The sequence below is a fragment of the Micrasema longulum genome, unplaced genomic scaffold, assembly GCF_059751315.1.
Source record: "Micrasema longulum isolate JH-2025_06_02 unplaced genomic scaffold, ASM5975131v1 h1tg002878l, whole genome shotgun sequence".
In the NCBI taxonomy this organism is placed as follows: domain Eukaryota; kingdom Metazoa; phylum Arthropoda; class Insecta; order Trichoptera; family Brachycentridae; genus Micrasema; species Micrasema longulum.
The window spans coordinates 1-18,967 of record NW_028279999.1 but is presented as its reverse complement, the minus strand read 5'-3'; the positions used below and the strand labels follow the sequence as shown (position 1 = coordinate 18,967).

The 18,967-nt window shown below is 32.9% G+C and overlaps 1 pseudogene across 1 annotated transcript; it reads right to left on the bottom strand.

Annotated features, from left to right (window-relative positions):
* Positions 1-11,269: 11,269 nt before the first annotated feature.
* Positions 11,270-18,875, bottom strand: LOC148271431 (methylcrotonoyl-CoA carboxylase subunit alpha, mitochondrial-like; annotated as a pseudogene). Its single transcript, XR_015825095.1, has 4 exons — positions 18,658-18,875; positions 16,109-16,232; positions 13,403-13,596; positions 11,270-11,670 (listed from the first exon to the last, which is right to left on the bottom strand). The product of XR_015825095.1 is annotated as a methylcrotonoyl-CoA carboxylase subunit alpha, mitochondrial-like (transcript).
* Between the last annotated feature and the right edge of the window lie 92 nt (positions 18,876-18,967).

The window sequence follows — 18,967 nt, the reverse complement described above, 5'->3', positions numbered from 1 at the left end:
GAAAGGAGGTGTTTCTTCAGACGTGATTTAAACAGAGATAATGTAGTAATATCTTTGATGGTGGATGGGAGATGATTCCACAGTCGAGCCGCATGGACACTATATGAGTTAAAGAAGAAAGGGAAATTGTGTATGGGTATGGGTATTAAGAGAGTGCCTAATCCACGAACTTTGAAACACTCAAGTGTAGAAACATTTTTTTAAATAATTATTTTGATGCAAAATATTAAAAATGATGCCACTTGACTTGAAAACGTATCTTAATAAAAATAGAATTATGTTTTTATTGGGAAAGTGGTCAGAAGACAGTGTTTCTTCTTCTTCTTGCAGTGCCTTGTCAGGTCACCCCGACGTTGGCGATCACTACAGCGAAAGTATCTCGGTCCTGCGCTACTCTTGTATTCCGCAGCCAGGACAACTGCTTATTGGATGTACTCGCCATAGTGATTCCCGGGAAAAGGTGACCAGAGTGGTTTCCCGTTGCCTTCTCTGGTGGATTTTTCTGTCAGGGTTACCTTCCCTTAGCTGGATAATTCTGGTTTAAAGGCGCCAGAAACTCGCCTTTTATCCTCTCGTTATCTGCTGTGATCACACCGTTATGAGTGTGATCCCATTGCCCGGGGTTCGCGACGTGGACGCTAACGAGTAGGACTAGTCAGTAGTGTTGCCGGTGGAATGCAACTGGGCGTTCGCAGCATTTTTTAGAACCACACCCTCCAGCAAGATGTGACTCACTGCGGCCCTACTGACAGTTTGAACCCCAAAGAATTCTACAAATAAAAAAATTTAAACAAACGCAAATTTTAATAAACATTTGGACAACACGTTTAATAGTTCTATTTATAAATCAACGCCATATCTCATAGCAATTATCTACAATGGTATCTTTTCTTAGACAAAATACTAATTTGTACACTTCTCCTGAAAATGGCTTTCGTTTTGCAGAACTGAATATGTTCATCCAGGATGTATTATTTACGGACATTTCAAAATTTAATAGCAACAAGTTGATTTTTTTTAAATTTCTGGTATCCCTTGAATTTTCGCAAGATGTGACTCACTGCAACCCTACTGACAGTTTGAACCCCAGTGAATAGTGTTTCTATACTGATTTATTAGTTATGAAAAACTTTCATATTTATGTATGTAGTTGTTGTTGAGCTGCCAAGACTATTCTCAATCCCTTGGTTAAGGTACATAAAGCAATATTAAGGATGACATTGCGAAAACCGTACAATCATCCGAGTGAAGTCCTTTTCAAATCCTTAGACGTCTTTGACTTGAGACACATCTACGTAAAATAAGTCATAAACGACATTCCCAAAACGGGAGCACTCAGGTGATTGTGAGTCCTGCACACTCAACCACGAGTACGGTAAGAAACGATTTGGTGATTCCAATAGCACGCACGTACAGCGGTATTCCAAAAATCATTTCTGTATAACGGACCTAAACTATATAACCTGATACCGTGTGTTTAGAAATCTGATGAACCGAATATTTTTGTGCCATTTTGTAAAATATTAAATGTTCGTATAAATAAATAAATCGAAATAAATAAAAGAAATTAATATTTTTGTAATGTTTGAGTATGTCCAAATGCTTGCAGACTGGCTGGATTTCCTCTAGGGAGTTATTTTGTGAAGTAAAAGAGCTGCAACCTTTATCACGTGGGTGAGATTCATCCGGCTGAACCAAATCACCAACTAGGCAACGCCCGAAAACAATTTTCCAATTTTAATTCTTCTTCTTTTACCAGGTAGTAATTCAACAATGTTTGGGTATGTCCAAATGCAAAAAGTCAACAGAGGGTAGAGTTGAGGAAACGTGGATGTTTACACATGGGCAGAATGGGGAATGTTACACAGTGTGTAAAGTGGCCACTTAAACCAGCTAATGACAGGTCATAAGCCCTGTAAATGCCTAGACTTCCATACTCCCCTCTCAAAAATGTTTTCCCTCTCTGTTGAAATAAATCAAAATATGATAACTCCCTAGGGAGGAAATCCAGCCAATCTGCAAGCATTTGGACCTACACAAACATTGTTGAATTAACTACCTGGGGGCTTATGACCTGTCATTGGCTGATTCAAGTGGCCACGTTACTTTTTTTTTTTTTCTCCTCTTAACATTTTCTTTACATTCTTTTTAATTTTCAACAATATTTTGAGTTTGTCCAAATTTTTGTAGACAAGAACTGGATTCAACTCCCTGGGGAGCTGTTTATATTAACATATTACAACAGAGATGAAGAACATTTAAGAGAAGGCAATATGGAAGTCTAGGCATCTACAGGGCTTATGACCTGTCAATGGCTGGTTTAAGTGGCCACTTTACACACTGTGTAACATTCACCATTCACTCAAAATATTGTTGATAAATTACCTGGTCCATGAAGAAGTATAGAAATTGAAAAAAAAACATTTTCAGGCGTTGCCTAGTATGTAGGTGAAATAATTCAATTAGATGAACCTCACCAGCATAAATAAAGGTTTCAGCTCTTTAACTTCACAAATATCAACAGATGAAAGAATTGTTGGAATAAAGATGTTCAAATATAGGCAGAATGGTGTATGTTACACAGTGTGTAAAGTGACCACTTAAACCAGCCATTGACAGGTTATAAGCCCTGTAGATGCCTAGACTTCCATATTGCCTTCTCTTAAATGTTCTTCATCTCTGTTGTAATATGCTTTTTAATTTTGTTTACATTTTTTGGATCTTAACTTTAATATGTACGTATATTAATTTTTTTTTAAACGTGGACGTAATTTTTTTTAAATTTTTTTTTTAAAAACTTATTTTGGTTGCATTTACTAGCACCCACATTTTTTTTTCTAAAGTTTCATAATCGTTATGTATGTAATATTGTTTCTTCTTTTCATACTTTTCAAAAAATATTTTAAACCATAGTGTTCCAATCATTAAAAACATATATATAATGTATCATCATCATCCGTGGCGCCACTGCCTTCTGTGGGCCCTGGCATCCTCCAGAATCTGTTTCCATTCGTCCCTGCACCCTGCGGCTCTTCTCCAGTTCCTCAGGCCAATCACTCTAATGTCACTTTCCACATTATCCAGCCATCTTAATTTTGGTCTGCCTCTGCTTCGTGTGCCTTCCGGAGTGGTATAAAGAATCTTTTTTGGGGTACGGTTATCATTCATTCTGTGCACATGGATTGTTTCTACTGTTGGTATTAGGATAGTGGTTTTTGCGAGGGATTCAGTTTTATGACGAGAAGTAATTTCGCCTGAGTTCGATAGGGATCATGTTAGGATCTGTGTTAGGATTTTGCCAGTAGTGTCTTGATAATTTGATGTTCCTCTGTGATTTGGTATAGATACGTATTGTTTTTCTTCTGTAGCGTGTTGTATAAGGCAAATTATTCTAATGTTTTCTATATGTATTTGGGTTTTGGGTCGTTGTTTGATTTGTTTGTATTACTACGTTCTTCTTCCTTTCCGAGGCGGGATCTGGAGCGTGCGGCCGCGGTCTCAATTTGGAACTAACACTGTATTCCTCCACTGTCATACGGGGAAATTAGAAAAAGGTGATTGTGCTGACCATGTGTATTTGATTGATCACAAATTGAAAATACTGCAGTGAGGGGTACAATGAAAGCTTTTAAAGTTTCTTTGTTTTGTTATTTTCGCGGTTTGATTGTAAAGAAATATTAAATTTTCAGTTGATATTTTTTATTAAAATTATATTTATTTGCGAAACTGAAGAAAGACACAAGTCTTTATGAACAGTTTCGGGAAAGGGGTGGATGCTTTCATTGTGCCCATGGCCCAACCATTGTTATTTTTCGTCATACAGTGCCTTTTATAATGAATAACATTGTAATAACATATGTATTTTATTGAATAAAGACTCTTATTAAAAAAAACTGTCGACCATGTTGAAAGTCGAACCTGAGACCTCTGACAAGGTAGGCAATCGTTCTGACCATTACACCACGAGGCAGATATTGGCAAATATTCATATGATAACCAACATTTGGTAAAAATCTTCGAATTATTTATTAGGTTTCCATCAAAATTTTATTACCAATTTAATGGCGGGTATGAAAATTAATTTTATATCTTAAAAAAATTTTATTTTTGCATTTTTATGATCACTGGAATATTAATATCAAGATGTTTGGAAAATCCGCTTCTTAATTCAGATTCGTGACAGAAAATCGTATGTTCAAAGTTAAGTCGATATTTTATGGTCACTTTATGACTTCGGGGTAATATTTTACTATTGAGTACAGGATATTCACAAAAACACTGATTGGTAAAATACGTGTTCGGTGGTTTAAAAAAAATATATATTTATAGACTATTACGTATGAAAGTAAAGCCGATTAAAAAAATGTATTTAATACATTGTTTTATCATCGTTATGATTTTTTTAATGTCTTGTAATTTTGAAATTTCTTCGCCCGTGACGTCACAGATTGTTGTCGGTGTGTTATGCTGACATTTAAAAGAAGAACCCTGTAGCTGTCAAAATACACTAAACGTTTAAAAAAATGGCTACAAATTGTTTGCCAGAACTTGTGACTTCTAAAAGTAGTTTTTTTTTTTTTTTAATTTATACATTTACGAATGTTTTAATTTTTACCGCGTGTAAAAAAATCTTTTTTTTATATTCTATTTCCTGTTGCAACGAACTTAAGATTTAATAAGTAATTAACACTGTTATATGTTTTAACATCGTAAGTAATTTTTTTAAATTCATTTTAATAAAAATTTTAAGTAAGCATTATTTTACTGTGTTTTTTTTCATCTCTTTCTGTATTTATTACAAATTTACATATATATAAGAAAAAAGTTTTTTTTTTTGTTTTTTTTATACATTGTACGTTATTAAAGACTATGATTTCAATAGATATAAATAAATTTGAAAATTGAAGAAAGAAAGAATTGAGGGATATATATGTTCAAATATGGGCAGAATGGTGAATGTTACACAGTGTGTAAAGTGGCCACTTAAATCAGCCAATGACAGGTCATAAGACCTGTAGATGCCTAGACCTATATATTACCTTCACTAAAATGTTCTTCATCTTTATTATAATTCAAATGCAGTTCCACCAAGAAATGTCAGTAGAAAAACTCAATATATTTACTGTAATATGTTAAAAACTATTGTCATAAACTAATTCTTTTTTTTATTTTAATACGAAAAAATTAAGTCGTTTCAGGCACCTTGTGTCAATTTAAACTATGTCATTCATTTGAAAAATTTATGATATTGTGACGGATTATGCTCCATATATCATATTGCGTGATGTCATAGCGTGGTTCATAACGATAAAATTAAAATCTGATTTTTATCGTCACCAATTTTTAGTCTAGACTAGACAGATATAAATACACTATAGTTTGAAGGGTGTTTTCACATTGCAATTCAATGTAAATAGTAGAAGCCGCATCCTCAGGGAACCAGTGGTTAAACCTGAGGGTGTTAGACAGCTCCCGATTTCGCCAATTTTCCACTCAGATTTGCCAAAAGGAAAATAAGAAGCAGTGCCCTTCAACACGGAAATGACAGCTATTTGCAAACTACAGCTTGCTCTCCACATACCGCACACCGCATCAGTAGCTCAATCACAAATAACTATTGACGTGCTTCAAAACATGCTAAGCAATTGAGCGATCACAATGAACAATAATGAACATGCTTAAGTTATCGCAGTCATAAGTCAACGCGTGTGTAATCTCTAAGTCAACGCTCGTGTCACTTTGTTTTTTGTTTTCCTCGTACATAAATACAGTTCACTGGCGAAAAATCGGCGTTTACTACAACAAATAAAGATACTGCAGAACTAATTTACAAAACAATCATTCTTCCACATATAGATTACTGCTCAACAATATTATTTTTAGCAAACGAAGGAAATTTAAATAAACTAGAAATTTTACAAAATAAAGCGATGAGAATAATTCTTAAGAAAAATAAATATATCAATGTAAAAAAAATGAGAGATGAACTAAAATGGTTATCTGTAAGAAGGAGACTTAAATTTAATATGTTGATATTTATACATAATTTTTTTCACGATAAATTACCAAAATATTTTAAGGATAAAGTTGTCTTAAACAAAAATTGTCATGAATATGCTACTAGACCAAAGGATAAAATAAGACTACCATTATTGAAAAGAGCTGAGTCGCAAAATTGTTTGATGTATAAGGGTTTAAAAATGTATGATGAGATGCCTGAATGTATGAAGAATGAAAAGTGTCTGAAAGAATTTAAAAATAAATGTATAAGTTACTGTAAGGAAATGTAAATATATATAGATGATGTAAATGTACATAATAGTTTATATTAGTTTTAATATAAGCTAACCTAAGAAATAAATTAAAAAAAAAAAAAAATAATACTTACATTTGCAAAATAGTAAGGAGTATCTAATACAAAAAAGTGAAAATTAAATAACAAACAATTACTTTGGCGACTGCTTTTATTGCCATTTGGTTTACCAACCGCCGGCTAAATGCAATAAATAGCGTGATAAGTAATAAATAAATAAATAAAAATAGCAGTTTTGGAATATTTTCCATATTTACATCGGTGAAATTCAAATATGTGATTGCGCAGCAGGATTGTACGTCGCGAAAGGTAAATATTTAGACATTTGATATTAGGTGTTCACGGATGTTCCATTGTGATCGCGAATACGATAAACAACTGTGTTGAGAAATTGCTATAACTTCGCTTATTAGCACGTCGATAGTTATTTGTGATTAAGCTACAGGGCCTTAATTACAAGGGGAAGTTTTATCTACAAACAAAACACTTATCTTCAATTTTATCTACAAAGTCAAATTAAGTTTTCTATATGAAAAGCAGAATACACAAAAAAAAATTATTCTAAACATGTTCATTTACCGACGAAGATATTTTAAATATTCATGCAAATATACTCATTTTCGTACACAAATATCGGTTTTTCTTTATGGACATTCCAAGATAATTCTGTTAACTTCTCATTGTTATCGGGGGCCTGAGGACATAATTCTTCTTAGCGGTGCCCTCATACACGGAAAAGTTTCTTGTTGCTGAACGAGGAAAGCAGTTCAAGGGGGCTCTCTGTAATCTGGTAGCCTATTTGTGCTGAAAGAAGGTAATCCAGAAGTACATAATATCTTCTTTATTGGTTTGAAAAAAAAGCAATTTGCAAACTAAAGAACAAATTACTAAAATGTTTTTCCCTACATAACAAAAATGTATATTTGATGCGCTAACTTTGTGGTTATTCATAATAATAAAATAAATAAATAACAACTGAGTTTTAAACCGCTTTTTTTTTCTACCGACCGCTTTCAAAGCTACACAAGCTTCTTTATCAAGGTATACTTAACTAATAAAAACATCAGTAATTAAAAACAAAGACGTTTTATATTTATTTTATTATATGCCAAATTGGATAAAAATGTATTAATTAGGTACCTTTGTTTTCTCTAATATAATGGATAATATAATTAATATTTCATAGTACCTGGACTGGTACCTAAAGCGTAAGACTGATCATCTTACCTTCATGTAACAAAAATGATCAAGAAACGCTGCGATTGGTGTGAAAATGCGGTGCCCTTTGCACCATTAGGTGCGGAAAGGGAATGATAATGATGTTATCTTTATTTATTTTCTTCTTTATTGAATGCGAACGGAAGGAGTTGTAGAAAATCCTCACTTTCGTCTACTTGACAGTCCATTTTGAAGGCTTGTAATCAAATAAAGTCATGTATGTAACGTAAAAACAAATACAATATTTTGTAGAGTAGAAAAATTTCTTTCGAATGACGAATATTTTTATCATTTTGTTTTAATTTTTGATAAAATAAAACTTCAACAAAACGATATATATGCGAAGTTGTAGCGGTTCAAATATCGTGAATTTTTACAAAACGAAATAACTACACTACATAGAGTTTTCACACAGAGAAATATCTACATATTTTTTGGCTGACAAATTTTTTTAAATTGAAAATAAAATTACAAACAAAACATGATTTCGGCCAAGAAAAAAGAGGTATAATAAAAATAATAAAATAATATTATTTGAAATATATTTTGTTATCACTTTATTTGTGCTATTATGTATGTAAAAAATATATGGGAGGTAAATACCTAAATGTGTTTATTTACATAGGTACTTAGATATGTCAGTAGATATATAATTTTACAAAAAATCTGTTTAAAATGTTTTCACGCAAAAGTAAACTTATTTGATTCCCAACATAAATAAATTTTCCATACATTCTTATTACAAAAATATGTAGATATTAATTTTTTGTAAAAACTCCTGAATTTAGAACATTTTTAAAAATAATTTTACCGATTCTACATTGTTGATTTTTAGTACATGTGTAAGGATTTTATATGTTTATACATTGTAAATTTTATTTTATTTTAAATCGTAATAGTTTTATTTTTTACATGAAAAAACCTTCTCCGGAAAAATTTACATTTTGTAGATATTTCACTTTGTTAAAACGGTCCCCAATTGTAGACAAAGAGCTAAAACATGAAAAAATATATAGTAAACATGGACACAATACGAGAATATCAGAACAATATCATATGCAGCAATTTAAAACGGACAGGACACTCGAGACTAATAAACCGGGGACTGATATTTTATAATAAACTACCAGACAAATCTAAACAAAAGACTCAGACAATCTTTACAAAATATGTTTAAAATATTATCATTAACAGTAGAATACAAATTTAAAATATTTAATATATTTTATTAGTGATTAGTCATAGGGACTTGTCAAGAGAGGTATCATTATACATGCCAGATATAGTGAAGGCAATAAAAGGTATCAATGATAGCGGGACACCAAATGCCGAACACTGTTCAGGTGGATCGGAAGATCTGTTGACGAATAACAACGGTCCGCCTTCTTCTGACGAGTTTTCTGTGCTTTCCTCTTGAAACAGGTCACAGCCGAAACATCTTACCGATCCTTACATAAAATAACGAAATAAAATTTTCATTAAAGTAAATATTTTTAAGTAAACAAATAAATAACTATCGCTTTGAAATATATATTAACCTTGTACATTACAAGCAAGGTATTGAATAATGCAACTACATATAAAAAAATTAAAAAAATATTATTTTATTTAATGTATGTAATCCGCAAGGGTTTATAAATAAATTTCAAATAAAAATGAATTAAACCAAAAAATATTGTTTTATTCATTTTGTTTATCTACCAAGAGCTCCAGCAGCCAACTAAAATTTTGTACATCGTCGTTAAACAAAACTTTAAAGATGACGTGAACTTTGAGGGGGGGGGGTCAGCATTGTACAAGCTTCTGACGTCACTGCGACCTCTGAAGATCTTTAGTGACGGACATATCTACAAACTTTAATTAAAAATCCGTTAATCCGTAAGTATGGGGCATCAAAAAGAAAATTGGCATAATGAGACATCTAAATGTGATAAAAAAATTATAACAGGGATGGAGAATACCTTAAAAAAGGGAACATGGGAGTCTAGGCATTTATAGGGCTTATGATCTGTCTTTGGCTGGTTTAAGTGGCCACTTTACACACTGTGCAACCAGCCAAAGACAGGTCATAAGCCTTGTAAATGCCTAGACTTCCATATTTCCTTATTTTAGGTATTCTCCATCCCTATTGTAAATTGTTAATCTTAATGACTCCCGAGGGGGTGAAATCTAGTATTTTGTCTACGAACATTTGGACAAACTCAAATATTGCCATGAAACCAACTGGTCCAAGAAGAAGTTTAAAATTGAAAAATTGTTTTTAGGCGTTGCGTTGCAGTATGTGAAATAATTTAATAATTTAGTCAGATGAATCTCTTCACAACAATAAAGGTTTCAGCTCTTTAACTTTACTTAAATCAATAAATGGAAGAATTGAAGAAATATGGACGTTCAAATATAGGCTAATGGTGAATGTTACACAGTGTATAAAGTGGCCACTTAAACCAGCCAAAGACAGGTCATAAGCCCTGTAAATGCCTAGACTTCCATATTCCCTTATTTTAGGTATTCTCCATCCCTGTTGTAAATTGTTAATCTTAATGACTCCCGAGGGGGTGAAATCTAGTATTTTGTCTACGAACATTTGGACAAACTCAAATATTGTATCTAAATGTAAAGCAAATAATAGAGCAGATCGATTTGTGATGAAAGTGATTGACAATATCAAGTCTACAATTAAATAATATATAAGAATAAGAATATTAACAAATAAATAAATAAAAAACTATAATTGGCTTATAATTTTGGTTTATTTGTAAATATTGCTTTTTTTGTTACAATGCCTGTTGTTTTTTTCTTTTAATAAATAAAATAAATAAACAATTAACTTACCCGATGTAATACTCTGTTCTACTGCGGTCCATCATCGACCAATTACAGCACAAATTCACCAGTATGCGGATGCATGTACTCGCGAACCAATATGCTAACATCGATGTCTTTAACGTGAGTCTTGTAAATTTTAAATATCAATGTATATGTTCCATATAAAATAGAACTTAATAGTCTGTTCATATTGTATTTCATAACATTATGTACCTAGCTGCTTTAAACCTTTAACAGCATTTCTTTAGCTTATTTAAAACTTCTTTTTTTTTAAACCAACTAAACTTCTTAGCACAGTTCTATATTTTATTACTTTTTATCGTATTTTTTAAAAAAATATGTTGTTAATACACTCATCTTTTTATTTTTATTTTTATACCAACTATACTTCTTAACACTGTTCCTATCTTTTATTTTTTTATAATGTTTTTTTTTTTAATTTATGTTGTGTATATACTCATCTTCTTTTTATTTTATACCAACTTTACTTCTAAATACTGTTTTATCTTTCGTTGCTTTATATTGTATTTTTTAAATTTTATGTTGTTTATATACTCATATTTTATATAACTTTTATGTATGTAAAAGCCTTATGGGCGTGAAAAATTAATAAAATAATTTGTGAGATTTTGTTTTTAAATCTTGGGTAAAAAGAAACGTACATTTAAAAAAATAATTCAACCAAACATGTTTATATTATAAGTTTTGTAAAAGGCCATTTTGCAGTATATGTTAATGTAATAAAATAAGTAAAAAATGAAAAAATAAAAATAAAAAATTCAGGTTGAACTTGCCAAAAAAGATTCAGGGTCTTGTGTTTGGCAAGTGAACAAAATAATGCATACCAAACATAAAAAATGAATAAATAAGTAATTAAAAATTAAATTAAAATTATAAATTTAACACAATACACACGTTACATACATTTTATAATAAAAATAAAATTAATGTTAACTATGGCAGAATGGAATATGGCAATATAAATACATGTAGTTAAAATTTGTGGCAAGTTATTCTTCTTTCTCCTCCTCGAAGCTCACTATCACCTCCCCCTTGGCCACGCTGCCGCCCGCGCGGTCAGCCGCCGACCGCACGACCGCCGGCCGCGCGGCGCGCACCACGTACTCCATCTTCATGGCCACGACCACGAACAGCGGCTGGCCGAGCGCCACGCGCTCGCCCGCGCGCACCAGCACGCGGTCCAGCACGCCCGGCATGGGCGAGCGCGCCGTGTCCGGGTCCGTGACCGCGGAGCCCGTGCCGAGCTTGGCGAAGTAAGCCGGGGCGGGCTTGTCGAGGGTTGTTTTGCCGCTCTGAAAACAATTAAAGAGATTGTTTTATAATACAATTAAACACGAAGGTTATTGAAATTTATTGCAACAGAGAGCGAAAGGTTTTTTAAATTTATTGCAGAAGAGAGGGAAAGGTTTTTGAGAAGGAAAGATGGCAATATAGGGATTATCTGACAAAAGCAATACATATCGTCGATTCAGTTCATTTTTATCCAACAGACCAAAAGACAAATCTGCAGAAATAGGACTATATTTTTTTTTATGATATAGGGTCAAAGCACCAATGAATGACCGTTTAAGGTTCAGCTTGTAGTAAAATCCACATTAAAGATATAAATTTCATTATTTAAGCGTACAATATAAATGAAAACAATAAAAAACACATTAATTTTTCTAAGTACTTTTACTTTTTTATTGATATACGAGTATTACAATTATAATTAATATTACTCTAAAAAAATAGCAGAATCACCAGTGAATGACCACTACTACCCCAGTAAAAATAATACTCAGATTTAGTTACATCATCACATTATAAAACACCCTAACACATTAGAATATGGATATATTCAAAGAATTGCATAAGAAATAGCATCAAATAAAACACTTACTACACCTTTCCTTAGAAAAACACCATCAATCTCAGAACAATAGCGGGAAGATGCACTATTGCCTTTTGACAACTCACAGTTCAAAACTGATAGATTTGTTTCTAACCAAAAGATGTGTCCGCCTACTGCTTTAGTTTCTAGAGTTAAAAGTTTTTTGACTGGACACATGTAGCAATTCTTATTATATTGTGTTTTATTAACCAATGGTCATTTACTGGGGGGTGGTCATTTACTGGTGCTTTGACCCTAAGCATAAATAATGACCACAACTTAAGTCAATCCATCGATTACTTTCCGAGATTTGCGGCCACAAACATACAGAACCTAAATTTGAATGTATAGATAGATTAAATGGAAAATATTTTTTTGTAACTTTTGCTAAAATTGACAAAATAACAGCACTGTGTAGAACTGTCATTCAGTACTTGTTAACTATGACAAATTATGAGTCAATTTAAAACGCATGGGATGTTCCTTTCGGTTGGAACTTCCGAATAAAAAGTATTAAGAAACACGCTAAAATTGAACGTTCTATAAAAAAAATGAGTCAATCCATTGATTAGTTTCCGAGATTTGCTGCCACAAACATATGTAACCTAAATTTTTATATAATACTAGCGGACCCGACCGACGTTGTCCTGCCCAAACTTTGGCTTGCCTGCTATTAGCTTGGGAATAGACTTTTCATTATTAATTAGGTACCTAGGTACTTGTTTATGGTTGAATTTCAAACATAAAATAATAAATTTTCAAATATAGAATTATTTTGCAGATGTCAAACTCCGCTCTTCTCAGAGAAATTAATTGGAAGGAATTTAAGAGAACCTGATTGGAATCCATTAAAAGTTCATTTTTTTTGCCAAAAATAATCTTTTTAAACACAAAAAAACGAAATCCTTCCATTTTTTTGCATATGCATTCTCGTCGAATGCAACCCTAGTAGGTCGATGAAAAACAGATTTACGCTCCTAACTTTTTTTAGAGATTGTCAAATGTTAATATCTACGAATACGCGCAGCGCAAATATCTATAGTTCGCTAAAAACCGCACGTAAATCGGTTAAGCCGTTTAGGAGGAGTTCAGTGACATCACACGTACAGAAAAGCTATGTATATAAAGATATAGATTGATAAATGATTTACCTTGTCAAATATGTGGACATTTTGATCCGAAAAGACGACATTGCATTTACTCTGGGCATCATCAATAGTGCAGTTCAGAACCCAGCGGTTGTTGTCCTGGCTTAGTTTTCCAGAAACCTTGGAAGATTTTCCACTCGGAACAGTAATTGTGAACGTCCCGGGCTCCTTTTCATAAACCACCTTGGCAGAGACATCTACCAACGGGTAATTAATTATAAACAATTAAATACATATTTTGCGATAATATCTATAAACTGAGGGGTCGAAATAAGCAAACGGGGTAAACTGTGGGCATAACTACTGGCTTATAGAAAAGTATTGAAATATTTTTGAAATATATAAGCTATAGAAAAAAAGTAAATTCACTACTACTACAACTACTATCACCAACAGAGGTGTGGACCGCCACACACGTCTATCCTGACATACATTTCTAACTTCTTCCACATTCATACATCTTGCATGCCCTTCGGTTCACCCTGCTTTTGACATGACTAGACTTAAGATTTTGGTTTATCTGATCATGCCACGTCTTTCTCGTCTCACGTTACGTTACGTTACGAAGCAAAATAAATTTAAGAAAGATTTTTTCTTTATTGATCCGGGTGTTGTGGTGTATTTTTGATAACCTCCTTCCATATCCCCTCTTTTCCATCTTTTAAAAAAATCATTATTTTGTAGAAGACTTGCTTTTACTTTTTCCCCTTGCTTATAATATACAGGTTTATATTTTGAAAATAGGATGTTTCTGCTTTTATATTACTTTTATTTTAGCTAAACTGTTGGGACCAGGAAGGATATTCTAATGTGGGCCAATCAGGAACTTCTCAGCACTTGCTCATGTGGAGAGGAAACCACTTAAAACTCTTCAGGAGAAGCCGGCCTGTTGACTACTGTCAACAGGCCTTCCAATTCATTAGAAGAGTGTTCGGCATTTTGTTCCCTACATTGGTTTATTTTACCAATTGCCTCTTTTCCACCTGCTGACAAAGCGGGTTAACCCTTTAAAAAAAACTTCAAATTAATCACTCTCTAGGGGCTAGAGAAGATCTAAAATACCACCTGGAAGTGTGAGAGATATGGCTGACTGAGTTGGTCCCGTATGATCATACAGTCATCGAAGAAGCTGTTTGTCTCTGACTTAAAATTTTTTTTTTATTTTATTTTATTTATTTAATTTTACAATACGCCCAAGGGGCATTTACAAAAAATATACAGGTAAGTACAAACATAGTGCGTAAAAATTTAAAAGATAAACGATGCTTTTTTGAATACATTTAGAAACAATAAGATTGAGTATTACATCAATATAACCTCTTTTCCGTAGACAGATGGTTGCCAGAGACATTGGTATTTTTAAAACCTTCAACATTCCATACGAAAAATCTACATAAATTATTTAAAGTTCATACAGTAGACATTATTTACAAAATAAATTATAGTATGCAAATATACTCGTATAAAGAAGAATAAATAAACGAATTTGAGATGAATAAATCCCTCAGACACCAAAATAATATCAAAATTTCTAAATTCCACACAAGTCATGCTCAAAATAGTTTTTTTTCAAAGGAATAAAAAATTAAAATAATCTCTCAATGAACTAAAAACTGAATTTAAAGAATATTGATGTTTTTTGTTGATATTTCTTGATAAAACTCCATAGATAATGATTTTGATAAAATTATAAATAAAGCTATCAATGAATCTTCTGGTTTAGTTTTACTTTTTTATTATTTTGACCAACGAGCGCTTTCGCCTAAGTAGGCATCACCAATCTTAGGCGAAAGCGCTCGTTGGTCAAAATAATAAAAAAGTAAAAGAAGTTTCATTGATAACTTGGTTTATAATTTTATCAAATCATTGAATTTAAACAAGTTTTTGAACCTGAGCATACTATTTTAATCAGTATTACAGTATTATTATTTTATGTTTTTTATTTTATTTTGTAAAATAATAATTTATTTCTGATGTTTATTTGAAATTATATAACTTCAAATAACTAAATAATTATAACGGTGTAAGTCACTCTTCAAACACAAGAGCTAGCTCTTTTTTAGAAAGTTACAGTCATAACATTAAAGCAACGCAGACCAGAAACCAATATCTATTTAAAATGTCTAAATTTTCCACTGAATTTCTTTAACTTCCTTTAAAAATGAAATTTCAAAAAAAAGAAGTTATGATGTTGCGCCTTGAATCCGCAGCCTAGATTATGCAGGTTATGTGCAGTTCTGTATGTAGGCACATAGTAAATGTACACTGTATGGTCAACTATAGTTGTATTATATATTATAATGTGCAACTGTGTGGCCAATATTAAAAAGTAGATATATTTTTAATAATATGTATTACATTTACATTTTAAGTTATATTATAAGTTTTGTATGATTAGTTATTTTTATGGTATGTATAATTTTTATGTGACAACATTTACAGTAACAATATTATGTGGAAGCCTCTAATTGGAATTTATGATATGTATTTATAATGTAATTGTATCTTATAAATTTATAAATGACTGTTGGCTTTCCAATGAAATAAAATAAAATGAAATAAATAAAAAAGCTCCCACCTCTTCTGGTTTAACTAACGGTTCATTGAGGAAGCGGCTTCATTCGCAATATAAAGCATGACATTGACATATAATACGTAAGTAGAAGTGCTTATCGCCCTTCATTGATGTAATAAATAAGGAAACCTTACCTTTTCCGTTGAACTGGAATTTGAATGTCCTTTCCAGTTGATGGTTGGATCTCCACCCAACAGGAGGTACGTAGATACCGCAATCCTTCATGTTTCTAGAGCTCTCTATCTGGTCATTTAGCACCTGATTAGACACAAATATTACCTTACAAAGATTCCTCTGATAGAAATGATTTGAGTTTGTCCAAATGACAAGGACTGGATTTACATTTGAACAAACTCAAAATATTGGTAAGAAAACAAAGGTTTCAGTCAGACGAATCTCATCCGCATTAACAAAGGTTTCATTACGCGTTTTCTTTCATTTCAATTCAGGTGACGCTTAAATTTTACTCCGCGTTCACTGTTGAACAAAAATTAAGGTATTTCTCTTTCGCATTTTAAATAGACTTTTGCTATCACAGGTTAGGCTTAAGTTTGACAGTTCTGAAGACGGATATTTAAATAATAGTCGTCTGTAAGTACCCACTGAAGTATTTCAAAGTCGGCTATATCGAAATTTCGAAATGTGCTCTCAGAAAGATAAAAAAAATACTGAAAAAATACGAAAATTGTATATGTTTTTTTGATGGCAATATTTTTACCAAATCTCAAAGGTCGCGTGATCTTACCTCAAGTGTTGAAACTGAACGGCTAGATGCTACTATATGTTAATATGGAAGCATCATAATATTTCTCTTTCGGATTTTAAATAGGCATTTGAGAAAAAAAGCGGCCACCTCAGAATGATTAAAATTGTTAATAAATCGTAATTAAAGCAAAAATTGCTAGATGGAAAAAAAATTCACTTTTAATGAGTAGATATGTGTACAGTAGGGTACTTTAGCCCTCGGTACATACCAACGCATTATTATTATTATTATGGATAACTTATATAGCGCCATTTTCGTAATAAAATACCTCAAGGGCATAGCGATTCTATTGTGAAATTAATTTAATTGAAGCTTTTAAATTTGTATTTTTGTAAAATATATTTGTAAAATTTTACTTTTTTTAATTTTTAATTTTTTTGTAAAATACCTCAATACATAGCGATTCTATTGTGAAATTAATTTATTGAAGCTTTTAAATTTGTAATTTAATTAAAACAATTTATTTTGTTGTCACATGCTACGGATTTATTCAAATGATTTAGAGAACAAGTGGGTTAAGTTTTTTTCCGAAACATCACTTCACTTTCACAGCCTCGCACCTCTGCTGGGAGAGCATTCCATGCCATAGGGCCTGCGACCGCAAATGCGCGTTCACTAAATTTAGTGCGCTGTTTGGGTAGAGGTATAATAACTTTTCCTTTCACCCGTAGACGTAGCTGATCTAAGCGTGAAGCGTGAGACACCTGTCAGCTAGTTCATCTGGAATGCATAGTTTCCTTAGATATTCCGGAGCAGAGTCGTGCAGTGACTTATACATAAGCCAACAGAGTTTGTATTCGACCCTCTGTGGAAAACGTAGCCAGCGTAGTTCCCGAAGTAGTGGAGTGGTATGACTGAACTTAGAGATTCCGAAAATAAGTCTCGCTGCGGCATTCAATACAGATTGTAGGCGAGTCATTTTGTTCATTGGTAGACCTGCATAGATACCATTACAATAATCGACTCTAGACACTACAAACGCATTTATTAATTGACGGGCGGCATCAACCGGCAAATTTTTGCGTATGCATTTAATTTGTCTCAGACGTACCTCTCTCAAAACTTGAAGATAAGGGGTCGGTAGTGCATCTTCGTGATCGCTCGGAAGAATTTATCTTCAACTATGACGTCATGATGAATGAATGTAACTTTAGTGCGTAGATATGTGTCCCAAGTTTTCGCTTCAGTTTTCCCGAGCGGAAAGCAAAACTTCACAGCCACGACTATTTATCGCAAAAATAACGAGCACACAAAACCACTGTCACAATAAATCATCATACGAATACTGAGGTATGCATATAACTAGAGTAATCAAGAGCGTTCAAAATATGGTCCGTCAACCTGCGGCCAATTGGCATATGATTAATAAAAATGAACTATAGTCTTTTGCGAGCATTCTCCGGCTACTTTTCAACTTTTGTCTCCTCGCATTACTTAAATACCTATATGTAGGCTAATTGATCTGAAAATTATAGAAAAAGGAATAATATAGCCTTTCACCCGTAAGAAATGTTTTTACTCGTATCTTAATCAATACTTATACAAAATAGCAATTTTAATGTTGAAAAACGTTTTATTAATTTGTTACCACTACTTATTAGTCGTGAGTTATCTCTTGTCTCTGTACCGCTCAGTTAGTCGGGCGTATAGTGAAACGATAAAAAAGGTGACGTGTATCGGGAAAGGAGCGACATACTGAATATAACTTACAATAGACCGATGTAAACAGTCCGTGCTTTCTACAATACTACGTGTTTTGCTTGCCAAAGTCAACGTGATATGACGTAGCGACACTTGCTTTTTTCTTCTTCTCTGGCGACAAAACTTGGTACCAGAATAATTCCGCCCACCACCACATTAGTTCGGCTTATTTTTGGTACTACTAGGTATATAAATAAATAAGTAAACTCTCCTTACCGTGGCCAGGGCAGCTCTGATAAGCAAGTTCTCACCCAGGACTAGCTCCGGGAACAGGCTGGCCTCATGGTCCCTGATGAAGGACGTGTGGACGTCTCCGCTGCGGAACGCCGGGTGCCTACAAAGCTCCAGCAAGAAGTTCACGTTTGTTTCCAGGCCTGTGATCTAGAAGTCAATGAGGAAGTTTAGTGCAACGGAGAATAGGGAAAAATCACATACTACGAATACCGATTAAAGTATAAGAAATGGATTTAGAATCCGTGAACTGTGTAAAACTGAGACATGCATTATCGACAGAATCAAAGAGGGA